The following is a 12,500-nucleotide window of genomic DNA, read 5'->3' on the forward strand; positions in this document are numbered from 1 at the left end:
AACCAACAAACTCAACCCACATATGACACCGAGTCTGGGAATCGAACCCGGGCCACATTGGTGAGAGGTGTCGGTGCTCTCACCACTGCACCATCCCTCCTCCCTCATCAGTAGGAAGCGTTAGCAACGACAACAGCGACGACAACGAGAATGTCACAAATTTGCATATTTAGTGCGCAAAAGCAATAGCTTTGCACGCTCTGCACGTGCATCTTTTCACTTCTGTCTATTTCTTTGACGTCGTCAGCAAAAATGCAACGTGAAATGACAAAATTTGAGGTTTTACGGAGAACGTCAGCGCTTGAGAATAATTTCATTTTCTCTCGTAAATTGAGCGCGGTTCATACTAGTTTCGTTCTTGAGTGTTTGCCACAACTATGCTTGGAAAAGTCGCAAAGCGATTGCAATAACGGAAATTCACATTCAACGACGACATTCTCGTTGCCGTCGTTGCTAAAGCTCCCTATTATTACAGTCACTGTAAAAGCTAACTGTGCACCAACTGTGGTTAAGCACAGGACCACCATGTGAGAGTCAGAGGTTGGCCACATTAACTCTCACTCAGGGTCTTAAAATAACTGAGAAGAAAGACCACGTATCCCAAGTGGTAAGACTAATACAACACTTCAGTGTCCATGAATTTCATTGGACAATTTAACCCATTGACCCGTGAGAGTGAGATTAATAGATTTTACTCTGTCTAACGCCAGACTATTTTAATTGCCAATGGGAGACGTCCTAGGGCGTTTGAGGAATATATGGGATAAAGAACCCACATACTCTTCACAACGAGTTTGTTGGGCACAGAGCTCCCACTTTTGTCAAGTCTGTTCTTTTCTCTCCAAAAAGAGGTCAGCAAGCCTGGCAATAACATCGTTTTAAAAACTGACTTTGGGGTCAATCATTGTAACGGCTTTTATAAAATGTTTAAAAGGCCTCCCTGCCTGCTGTGTTCATTTGCTCCAGCCACCTCTCAACGATATTATTAATTCCCCCTTAGGGTTATTTGACACCCCCTAGAAACAGAAAGGAAAAAAAAAACGCACCTTGTGGTGTTGTTAAAGTCAAGGCACCAGAGCTGAAAAAGGTGTTTGCACCCGACATTGTGCACTGGATTCCTCCCAAATCGCTAATGTATGTAATATCTTCTGGTGTAACGTACATGATGTGCAAAGCACCATTTGATGGATCAATTGCAACTCTCTCGCTTCTCGGAAATTGGATGTTTAATTCCTTTTTCGACGCAAACGTCCAAGTGAAAGTAACGCCAGAACTGGGGCCATGGGGTGGACAGTCAAATTCAAATGGTCTACCAAGCTGAACTTGACGGGTAATGGATGAATAATCATTGAACTGTCCAACAGCTGCCGAGAAAATCAATAAGAACAATAATATGTACTAACTGATTTTGCTTATCCCTTGAAAGTTTGTATTAATTTTTGGTGACTAAAGAGAATCAAACATTTCAAACCACCCATGCAGACAAACAAGATGAAACCTGATAAATCAACCAAAAATCAAAGAAAACTCTTTAAGAAGGCATTAATGAAAGGGGCTATGTCACACAAAAATGATGTAATATTTCATGACACCCAAAAATTAGAATAAAACATTGCAATTAACCCATTTACTCCTAGCAGTGAGACTTTAGTTAATAGATTTTACTCTGTCCAATGTCAGATGATTGTATTCATCAATGGGAGCAGTCCAGGAGTCAATGGTTGATCAACCTCTACTGTACACTCACTCAAAAACTATGCCTTATTCTCCTTCAAAGAACCCAATGCCCAGTACTTTCTTTACGTTTTTGAATTAAGTGGCTGGGAAAGTATTTTAAAAGTAGACGGCTGTGGAAGCAAGCGCCAAAGGCATGAGCCTCTAGGGGGGTCTGGGAGCATGCTCCCCCAGAAAATGTTAAATCTACATGCTTGGAAATGCCATTTCCAGCGTTTTCCAACAATTCATGTATTTCCCTCTTAAAGGGAACGAAAATTAGGCAATAAAACACTAAAATTCTAGTCATTTTTATCAGAAACATTGGCTGGTAAGGCAAGTATAGCAATTTTATTTTCGAGCCAGAGAACGTTGGAAAAACGCTTACACAGTAAAACTCTCAAATTGTGTGAAGGAGGCAGCGGGACAGAGCAAAGTACCAGGCGGTCTATAGCCAGTAGCCACCTTTTATTGAAACCCCTGCTTGCCCACACTGTTTTTAAAGAGTAAGAGGAAGACCCTCAGGTTTCCCTCTCAGTTAATTGTTAACTGCCAGATATGGTGATACGTCCCAGGGCATTTGGGGTGTAAATGGGTTAATAGGTTTTTTTCATTAATTTGCGTCAAAGTGGCAACTGTTAACCCTCCAGATATTTTGAGTCGCAAAGGGAAAGAATTCAGTCGCAAATAATTATTATATATGACTGTATTCGTCACAATTTCAAGCCCTTTAGGACCAACTCAAGTGAGAGGAACTGCCAGTCCGTTTTTCTTCCAAATATGCCCAAGTACCTACATGTAATGATCAAAAAATATATATACACTGTAACAATACTGATTTATTCCTTCTGTTTTTTATGTATCTTACCAGTTACTGCAACTCTTAGCTTCCTGCTAAACGTCTTGAAACCAGTAACAGTATCTGTGACAAAACACTGGTAGGTTCCACTGTCCGATATGCTTAGGCCCTTGGCCGACAAGGTACCATCTTGACTAAGCTGCCAATCATCATCAAACTGAAATTTATTCGGATTAATTATGCTATCGTTGTGCCTCCATTCCCATAACAACTTGTTTGATCCTGTGGCGCGACATGGGAGATTAAGCTGCCAGTTGACGTCATCCCGAAACTTCACCTCATCTGGAGCTACCAAGTCGTTTTGTAAAAATTCAGTAATCTGGGGTGGGGCAGGTTTTGGTCTTTGACCTGAAATAAAGGATCCTGACTATGATCAAAAAATAAATTCTCCTTTTGCTCTCGATTTCAAAACTATGTTAACTAAACACTGACGTTTTAAGCCCTGATTTCAAAAGGATACCTCTTTATTTTAACTGGAATTTGTTTATTTCATTGGTTCATCAATCAAGGAGAAAGGGACATCAAATCCTCACTAGTTTAAGAAGGCATATTGTAAAAGCTGGACTGGATTGGATTTGTAAAACATTAACTGGATTTGCAAAACATGGATTTGTCAAATGTGGATTTGTAAAACATGGATTTGTCAAATGTGGATTTGTAAAACACGGATTTGTAAAAGGTGATTTGTAAAACATGGATTGTTGCTACGAATTCATAGACTGAAAATTATTATTATTTATTTTCTTTCTTGGGACGTTCTGCACGATTGTTTGCGTGCTGGCTGGATGCACAGTGTTCACTTCTTCACGTATTTGAGTTCAGTGAAAAAGCTTAGTCCAGATATGGGCAATTGTTTCTGTTCCTGCTATGAATAATTCAAACATTTCAAGGACATGGCGCGTAGACAGAATCCAGTGTTTTATTCATCTTTAACTCAGGGCTGGCGCAGTGGTGAGAGCACTCGCCTTCCACCAAAGTGGCCTGGGATCGATTTCCGGATTCTACGCCGTAGGTGGGTTGAGTTTGTTGGTTCTCTACTCTGCTCCGCAAAGTTTTTTCCCAGGTACTCCGGTTTTCTCTCCTCAAAAAACCAACATTTACAGGTGTAGCTAAGTTGGCTAGTGCGCAGCTTTCGGAGCAAGTGGTCTCCACTTCGATCCTCGGTGACTTCAACGTCTGTTTCGACTTTCCTGTGATCCGTGTAGCTATAGCTTTAAATATCTGTGGAACGGAGCACTGACAGAGGGAGAGAGTAAAAGGTGCACCGTCGGCTTCCATTGATACCAGTTTCGTAACTGAAGGAACTACTGATGTTAAATAGATTTACTTGACTTTAATCTACCTTTAAAATTCTCCAAAAACTCTCTAAAATTCCCGAAAATTCTTATAAATTTCGTTTCTTAAAATGCAAAGTCTGCCATATTTGCTATCAAACAAAGATCCGGATTCAGAAACTACGGTGGGAAACCGCTGCTTAGATGCACTGTAGGACCCTATTTGGTGAATAACCGCTGATAAGGAACGGATATGAACGGACTGACCCCTCTCCTGATAGGTTGGAATACAAACAAAATTGTTTTGTCAACGTTTCTGCATGTGAAAAGTTTCCAACACGTCAGGTGAAAGTTCAAATTGCTCTAAAATTCTCGAAATTGTCATTTTTTTTTTCTAAAATTCCCGAGAGTTTCTAAAATTCTTTTTGATGTCTAAAATTCCAATAAATTGAGGAAATATGCAGCTAAGCCTAGCTAATATTATTCAACAACGCACGAACAATTTTTTTTCAGTACTTACTTAAATGTCAAGCGATAAAATAAAATGAAAATAAAATAAAAAGGATTTAAATTAAAATGGGATAGACAAAGAAATAAACAAATCAACAGTCAAACAGTGCTATCAATTTCCTTAAATCCACCTTTTACAAATCCATGTTTTACAAATCCAGCCCAGTTCTAAACCCCGAACTCCATATTGCGAGGGAGAGGGATAAACTCGCTAGTTATTTTAAAAAATGGGAAAACTTAGTAGCTGCTTTAAACACTTAGTAGAAAATTACCCTAATCATATCCTACATTTAGTTGGTCTTCCTTGTTTTTAATTTAAAGTACTGTTTCGTTTTTTTCTTTTTTAAGTAAGTCATTTTGGGTAGTGTTTTGTAAATTGTAACTTTCTCTTTTTTTTTTCTCCTTTTGGTAAGTTGTAGATAAGTTTGTAAATGGTAGTTGGCAAATAAAAATAAACAAATTACAAAAAAAAAGCCCTGAGTTGAAATCGTAATAGAGTAATGGCGGAACCGTGAAATCCAAACTTGACTCAAAGTAAGAATTAATAGCCTTTGGATAAAAATCAATTAAAGCTCAAAAGCTCAGGTGTAATAAGCAAACACACTTTCATTAAATCTGAAGAAACATTTGGAAAGTGATTTTTTTAATCATAGCAGGGAACTGACACCTGTAAACAATTCGAATGGTGCAGAAAATAGCGTTTTAGTAAACGGATTATGAAATATTGAAATATTTGAAATATTTGAAATATTTGTTTCAGTTGTTTGCTCGGGCCCATTGGCATTTGTGCTATAACACTGCCGAGGGTAAATAAAGGCTATTATTATTATTATTATTATTATTATTATTATTATTATTATTATTATTAAAATTATTATTATTATTAAAGGAAGTGATCTTTTGATCATAGTAGCACTTTAAAGTGCCCCTGTGACCAAAAAATCAATTCATATTTTTCTTTGGATTTCAAAACTATGTTAACAAAACACTAAGTGACCCACGTTTTAAGCCTTGATTTCAAAAAGACACCTCTTTATTTTAACTGTAATTTTCCTATTTAATGGTCCGCCATTACTAACATTATGTTCTTGAGAGAGCTGGATCGAAGAGAAAATGACGTCAAAGGCTCACTAGTTTAAGAATGCAATACGTGTGTACGCTGCAAAATTAATATTCAGCACGGGGGTTTTAGGCTTTCAGACTTTCAAACTCACGCTTTGCATATGTAATAAGCTGCGTTTACACGCTGAAATTTTAAGCTAGTGAGCCTCTGACCTCACTTTCCCTGGATCCAACCCTCTGAGGACCAATCGGTTAGTTTTGAACGTGAGTAATGGCGGACCGTGAAATCCAAAACTTACACTCAAAGTAAACGGCCTTTGCATAAAAATCAAAGCTAAAAATTTTGCCAGTCAGGTGTTAAGCAAACACACTTTCAAAATCTGAAGGAAAAAAGGAAGTGGTTTTTTTGATCACAGGGGCACTTTAAGCCGTGTTCTCACTTTGGACGTAAACAAAAGCACAATTAGTGTGTCTCGTCTCAGCAAAGGATGGCAATAAAAAAATAGCTCTCGACTATATGTATGTTTCTCTTGCTTATGATATCATCGCTAATGACCGAGAGATTTTACATCGCGTTAACGGAAAACAACAGTATGAAACTTGCTTTTGCCGACCATCAAAGAAACCTGTTTGACTTTAGATAGCTTCTTGCCAGTCAGCTCTAGATGCTCAACAGCTTTGAAAAGAAACAAGATTTTTGGTCCCTATTTCGAAAAATTTGTTTCATGCCTTGCGCTTTGCAAGACTCTTCCTGATCCAGAGAGAAAGATTTCTGCAACCATATTCGATTCTCTCAAGGTTTCTCGGGCCCTTAACACAGTTTGTCAAGCTAACGAGCACTCTCGCACATATCGTTTCAAAAACTAGTAGTAATCTTGGATCATTGAACCCAGTTCGACAATTGCTTGGACATTCTCGTTACCAGAGCCTCGGATCGTCCCAAGGCTCTCAGAGGATCTATGTAGGAGATCAGGCGCCGTAGGGTTCTTATAGCCAAAATTTGGCTATTTGAAACTTGCGGCGCTTCTTCACCCTTCGTGCTAACATGAATGCTCCAATTAGAGACGCTTTTGATTGTTTCTCACGAAAACCAATCACAAGACACTTTGTTTTAGGGTTTCCCAGAGCACTTCTCTCCATGATCAGTCAAGAGAAAAACTCTGAGGTCGAGACTGTCCCTTGGAGAACAAAGCAGATAGTAGGGAACTCGGGACCCGCTTAATTTAATACTTGTGCGAGTGCCTCTGCGAAACAACAATGTTTCATTAAAATTGCGCAAACATTTGCATACCTGTAGCGTTTGTTGGGCAAAACGAGCTCGTGGGTTTACTCGGACGACTTGGTCCAAAGCGATTAACAGCTGTAATTCGGAAGGCCATCTTATAGAATCCAGTCATATTCACCAGCGGATATGAGGTGGCGATAGGGTTGGTAACATTTGCAATGACTTTCCAGAAATCGTCAGCGTCGGTCGATTTTCCCTCGATCAAAAAATGAGTAATCGAGGCATTATTCAATTTGCCCGTTACCCATGTGAGTGTTGTGTTTTGGCTTTTGCAGTCGGAAGAAAATGTTAGATTGAATGGTGGATATGGGGCACCTAAAAAAGGAAAGAAAAATGATGTAATTTATCGAAGAAAATTACTACATCGTGTACTCCAAAGCTCAACTTTATTTTCATTAATTTAGACAGGACGATAATAATGAACCTTGTTTTGGTTTCAAACAATCATTAATAGTACATGAGCCTAACAGCCTGTCAAACTGAACACCTATAAAACGTCACGTTCATGAGCTTCAAACCCGACAAGACACTCCTAATCCTATATATAGAGAACACTAATGAAGCCCGGCTCGTTTTCTTGTATGCTAATATCTTCCCCACACATTTTGCACCATTCTCTGGATTCCAGGGGTACACGCTTTTTGTAGAATGTTTTTGAAGACGTTCATTAACTCTCATGTCGTGTTTTATCGGGTCTAAAATCACTCAGCACCGATAAAATACTCCTGCTCGTTTAATAAACAGTACGTCAACTCTTCTAGCGCTAGGGAACTCATTGGTATGATATTGATGGTGTTATCAAGTAAAGAAATGATTGTCGCAGTTACGAAAGCAATTTAAGCAATTGCGTAGAGAAGCCTGAGAATTTCAGGACTTCAACGGGGTCTGAACCCGTGACCTCTCGATACCGGTGCGACGCTCTAAATAACTGAGTTTTTTTCAGGCTTCTCTACGCGATTGCTAAATTTGCGCCTGTAACTGCGAGGATCATAGTTTTTACCTGATTTCATACCTGCAGTTCAGTATATGATTCATTTCATATATCATTCCGTTCATTAATAATGGTGTTAATAATGCTATCTGCGCGCAAAAATTACCTCCGAGGAGAGGGGGGGGGGGGGGGGGGGAGGAACTTTGCAAATGAAGGGGGGGATGCTTGTCGGAAGTTAGAATTAAACCCCTAAAGGAAACCAATCAATTTTTCCTTTCCCCTCCCTACTGTTAGTTTCTTGTCGGATGGCGGGTGTGCCTCACCTTTGCTGGGATTGTGTCTTCTAAATTTGGATATTTCCTAGATTACCATGGTGATTTTCAAAACAGATGGAGTGTTAGTTGTGTCCCAGTAAAAGGAGCTCGCCCTAAACAATGCCTTGCCAACAATAAATTATCAGTCAGACTGTATGGAGCATGAAGCCTAAATATACCATACAGCAAAATCTTTGAAAAAGTTCAGATTAGTTAATTTTCAGTAAAGATTGTTTAATTAAAGCATCGGCCGGGGCATTTCGTAAAGTAGATCCGATTTTGTAATTAAGTCCCTTTTGAGAGAAGCTTAATTTAATTTACCAGTACGGGGGTCGTATGCTCGAATCTTGCCTCAGAATCGAACTAGTTTCCCGTCTCTTTTTCTGCTTTAACCCGAAATCTTACCTGTGATATCAATTTTAGCCGAGGCAAAGTCTTCAGATCTCTCTGGTTGTGGAGTATACGCCAAACAGGTGTAAATCCCAGCGTCTTCGACTGTTATATTAGCAATGGTCAATACATTCCGATCTCGAATCCATCTCACCCTCTGGTTGTACTGGATAATAGCATCATATCTCTTCCAAAGGTAATGTAATTCCAGCGAGGGCTTCGCTACTGCCTCACAGTGCAACTCTACCCTACTGCCTTCAGTAACATCCAAGTCTTTTGGTGGAAGTATTATCTGTGTGCTCTCTGAAACCAAAGGTTTTAAACTGTTCTTTTAAAGTTGCCGTTTTTCGGCTCGAGCTTTGAGCCTCGGAATTCCGGAAAAAGCGGCGAGTAGTAAGTTCAAAATCGGGACGGGACGAAAAATGGACGAGTTGGATAACAGCTTCAAAGATAGAGGCTGTCGATATCGTTGGAAAAGGGTTCGTTTTAGTAAGAGCAAAACGGTGAACTAGGATCAGTTGATATCGCGGCAAAGACAGACATTTTGAAAGGTGCAGTCGAGATCGCCATAATAGGCCACTTGCACTAAGAGGTCATGTGACATCGTTTTTATATGAAAATGAAAGTTACATGATTTTGCCTTCGAAACACTATTAGTGGGTCATCTCTTAAACAAAATAATAGGGATTTGGTTTTTCAAACCTGCGCCATTTGCTTAGTCCGTAGCTGGTCACGTGACCAAAACTTGATTTTTTTTTTTAAATTATGAATTACCGCTTTCTGACACAAGTTTTGCACTTGAACTTCAAGGAAAATGTTGAAAAGATGATGTGGTAACGTTTATGGCACATCTGAGCTCAACTATTAAACATTTAACAAGATATAAGCAAAAAAAGTAGTTTTGGCCGCCATGTTGGAGGGCAAGAGTATGCCCTCCAACATGGCGGCCATTTGTTGAAAAATCAAAGTACCATAAAATATCTCCCTTAAATGCGTTTCCTCTCAAATTTCGCGTGTAAGATAATTTTTATGTGTTCTGTCAATTTTTGGCAACAGCAAGATTACAAGTCACTGAAGCATTGGTCACGTGACCTCTTAGTGCAAGTGGCCTATCGATGTAACAAAGGAGACAGTGAATTACCACCTCCTTTTGGTCTCATAAAAATATATACGAAGCTGTTACCTTTAAAAATTATGGGCATACTCGATTATACCATTCATTCGGATCAATACGGATTCAGATTTGATCAAAAGAATTGAACCCGACCGATTCAAGAGCCATTTTTGGATTTTGGTAAAGAAACACAAAAATAGTTTTTAGGATTAACAAACCAGGGCCCCGTTTCTCGAAAGTCCCGATAACTTTTCGGACCCGAAAAGACATTTGTGAGACTGACAACCGCTTGTTTCGTGAGAAAGCCGGTCTTTTAACATGTTTCAAAGGTAACAAAAAGAAAAACTACCTTGAAGTTTGACGAGTTAAATCCACTCCGTTCTTGAGATACAAAGGGAATTTTGGCAGCCCAAAAATGGCCCGTAAAGTTTCGGGACTTTTGAGAAACGGGCTCCTGATTCGGATTTTCCTAAAGAATCATTCCCAGGGTCTCTCTTCTTCTCTTCAGAGAGACCCTGGCAACGAGATTGACGCACTCTTAGCATCATCGCCTCATCCAACGATCTGCGTTATCTTACCAAGAACAGAGGCAATGCTTTCTGCCTGAGCAGTTCCAAGGAAATTTTGCGCATAGCAGGAGTATCTGCCCTGATCACGGCTACGGTTAACGTTGCTAATCACCAAGGTGCCTTCGCTTTCGATCTGGTAAGTCACACCAGGCGTGATTTCGACATCCTCCTTGTACCACTTGAATACGTTTGGTCTCGGAGAAGCTTCGGGGTCGCACTTCAATCGTCCTTCACTGTCTTGAAACAGGTAAAATGGACCAAATCCATTCTTTTGAAACGATGGTGCCATGGCTAGGAGTCATTCAAGGATGTGTTAGTAAGTTAAAAGGATTTATTCTGATTATTTTATGAGTTTATTGTTCTGATATGGGAGAGATATTGGGATTTTCGGTTTTAGTATCTATTGTGCTTTTGCTCATTTTTGGCATTTGGTTTTCGGCAAAAATACAAGCCCAGCGTTTTCGGATTTGATGTCCGATGCGGTTTGCGTTATTGCCTATTTGGCGTAAGGTTTTGATTGGGCAATTATATATGCGTGTGAGTCTCGTATATATTCTACGTCGGCCCTGTCAATCAATCAATCAACTTCATTTAAAACACGGTAAATGGCTCAGCAAGCTGGTTTTCAGACATGTCATGTAAGAATTACAAGGTACAAATGTTAAAACAACGAATAAACTAGGAATAACTTAGCGCTAAAAATTATTTAACAATCGAATTGAACATTTCCTGAATTAGCCGTTTAACGCAGACTCAAGTTCGTAACTCCACGTATTACCAATGAATTACTTTGATTAAGGGTTTTAAAAACTTACTTTTGATGGTTAGGCCTGCGGTTATCCGTTTTGATCAAAATATGAAGAGGTTTTGCGGTTCGTCAAAGTCCTCAATTCCACCCGCCCTCCCCCCCTCCCGCCCTCCCTCCCTCCCTCTCCCCTCTCCCCTCTCCCCTCTCCCCTCTCCCCTTTCCCCGCTCTAAGAGATATATGATGGATGGATACAGGCTGCAGATATAGAAGAACCGGTTGAAACGCGGTAACTCCTGAGAATAGCCATAAGTGAGCTTAAGGACGTTCGCGCCCATTGCTACTGCGCATTTTTCGCGCATGTCACGCACACGTCATGCAGTTCAGACCACGAAGGTAAACAAACATGGAATGGAGCCAGTTTTTAATCCTCCACCGGCCAAAGGGTTGCTTGTGGCATCATGGGATAGCTGTGGACCCAGGCTTTCTCGGAAATGTCACGCAATGTCGTGAAAGTGCTAATAGACAATCGCTTTGAGAACTTCGCGGCAATTGTACTCTCTTGATTGCCAGGTGAGCCCCATTTTTCTTTCTGTAGATCACTTCCTTCCCTGATTTCGTCCATTTTAACAAAAAAAAAAAAAATCTGTACGTGAGAAGTTACAAATATTTCGCCTTTTATGCTCTCGTACGACCAAAGTTTTCTTTCGTAGACTAATATGTATCGTCTTTGAAGGACTATTTCACCTAAGAAAAAGACTGTCAGCTGCAAAAGTTTATTTAGTTATATTAGTTATGTTGAATTAAGTACGTTTAGCTGATCTAAATTTCACTAATGTAGCTTTTTTTATTGCTGACAACTGTAAGCTAAGATATAACGCAAGCTTCTAAAAATGTACCTTATCTCGAAAACGAACACGGTGACCCCATTTTTTTGCCTTTTTGGCAAACGTAGATGATTACTTTTCTGCGTGGCAAGTTTTAAAAAAATCTGTACGTGGGAACATTTTTGGCGCGAACGTTCATAGGAGACGACGAAGGCGATGGCAACGAGAACGTCGTCTGAAAATATAAATTCACTCTCTTGTAATCACTTCGTGGCTATTTCAACCTTTTCAATTTGACAAAGGTGTGATACCGGTAGTTCCTTAAAAATGACACTATTCGGAACGGCGCTAAATTTAGGGGAGACGACAGCAAAGAAATAGACAAAAGTGAAAAACGCACGCGCAGGGCGTGCAAAGCTACTGTTGTTGCCCACTAAATATGCAAATTTGTGACGCTCTCTTTGTCGTCGCCGTTGTCGTTGCTTTAAGCGCCCAATTACCAGACTTCTCCGCGGTGGCAATTTGAGGAAAAACCCGAAGCCGACTTTAAAAAGCCGGCGAAAACGACAGATAGCAGTGGCTGCCCGTGCTTTTTCAACCGTTGCAACCCAGACGAGTTTGATGCTGGTTAAAAAAGCTGATCAACTCAACCAACCCAGAACGGTTTTTTTCCCAATAGAACAAGACCTTACTAGCCAAGGTGCAAGTGCGAGGAAAAGTGCCAGTTTTTCAAAAAACGTGGTTACCCGGACACCGCTGTCACCACAGGCAAACATCGCTCGCAAGAAATCGATCGAGAAACCGCACTGCAAACGTCACAGAACGAAGAAACCAACGGAATTCCATTCACCCTCACCTAGTACCATCCACAAAACCTTGAAGTCAAAAATGTCATTCTCAAAAACC

At 40.1% G+C, this 12,500-nt stretch overlaps 1 pseudogene; it reads right to left on the reverse strand.

Annotated features, from left to right (window-relative positions):
• Positions 1–12,500, reverse strand: part of LOC138055858 (fibronectin type III domain-containing protein-like) — a 74,913-nt pseudogene that overhangs the window by 31,115 nt on the left and 31,298 nt on the right.

This window comes from Montipora capricornis, chromosome 7, assembly GCF_036669925.1.
Source record: "Montipora capricornis isolate CH-2021 chromosome 7, ASM3666992v2, whole genome shotgun sequence".
NCBI lineage: Eukaryota > Metazoa > Cnidaria > Anthozoa > Scleractinia > Acroporidae > Montipora > Montipora capricornis.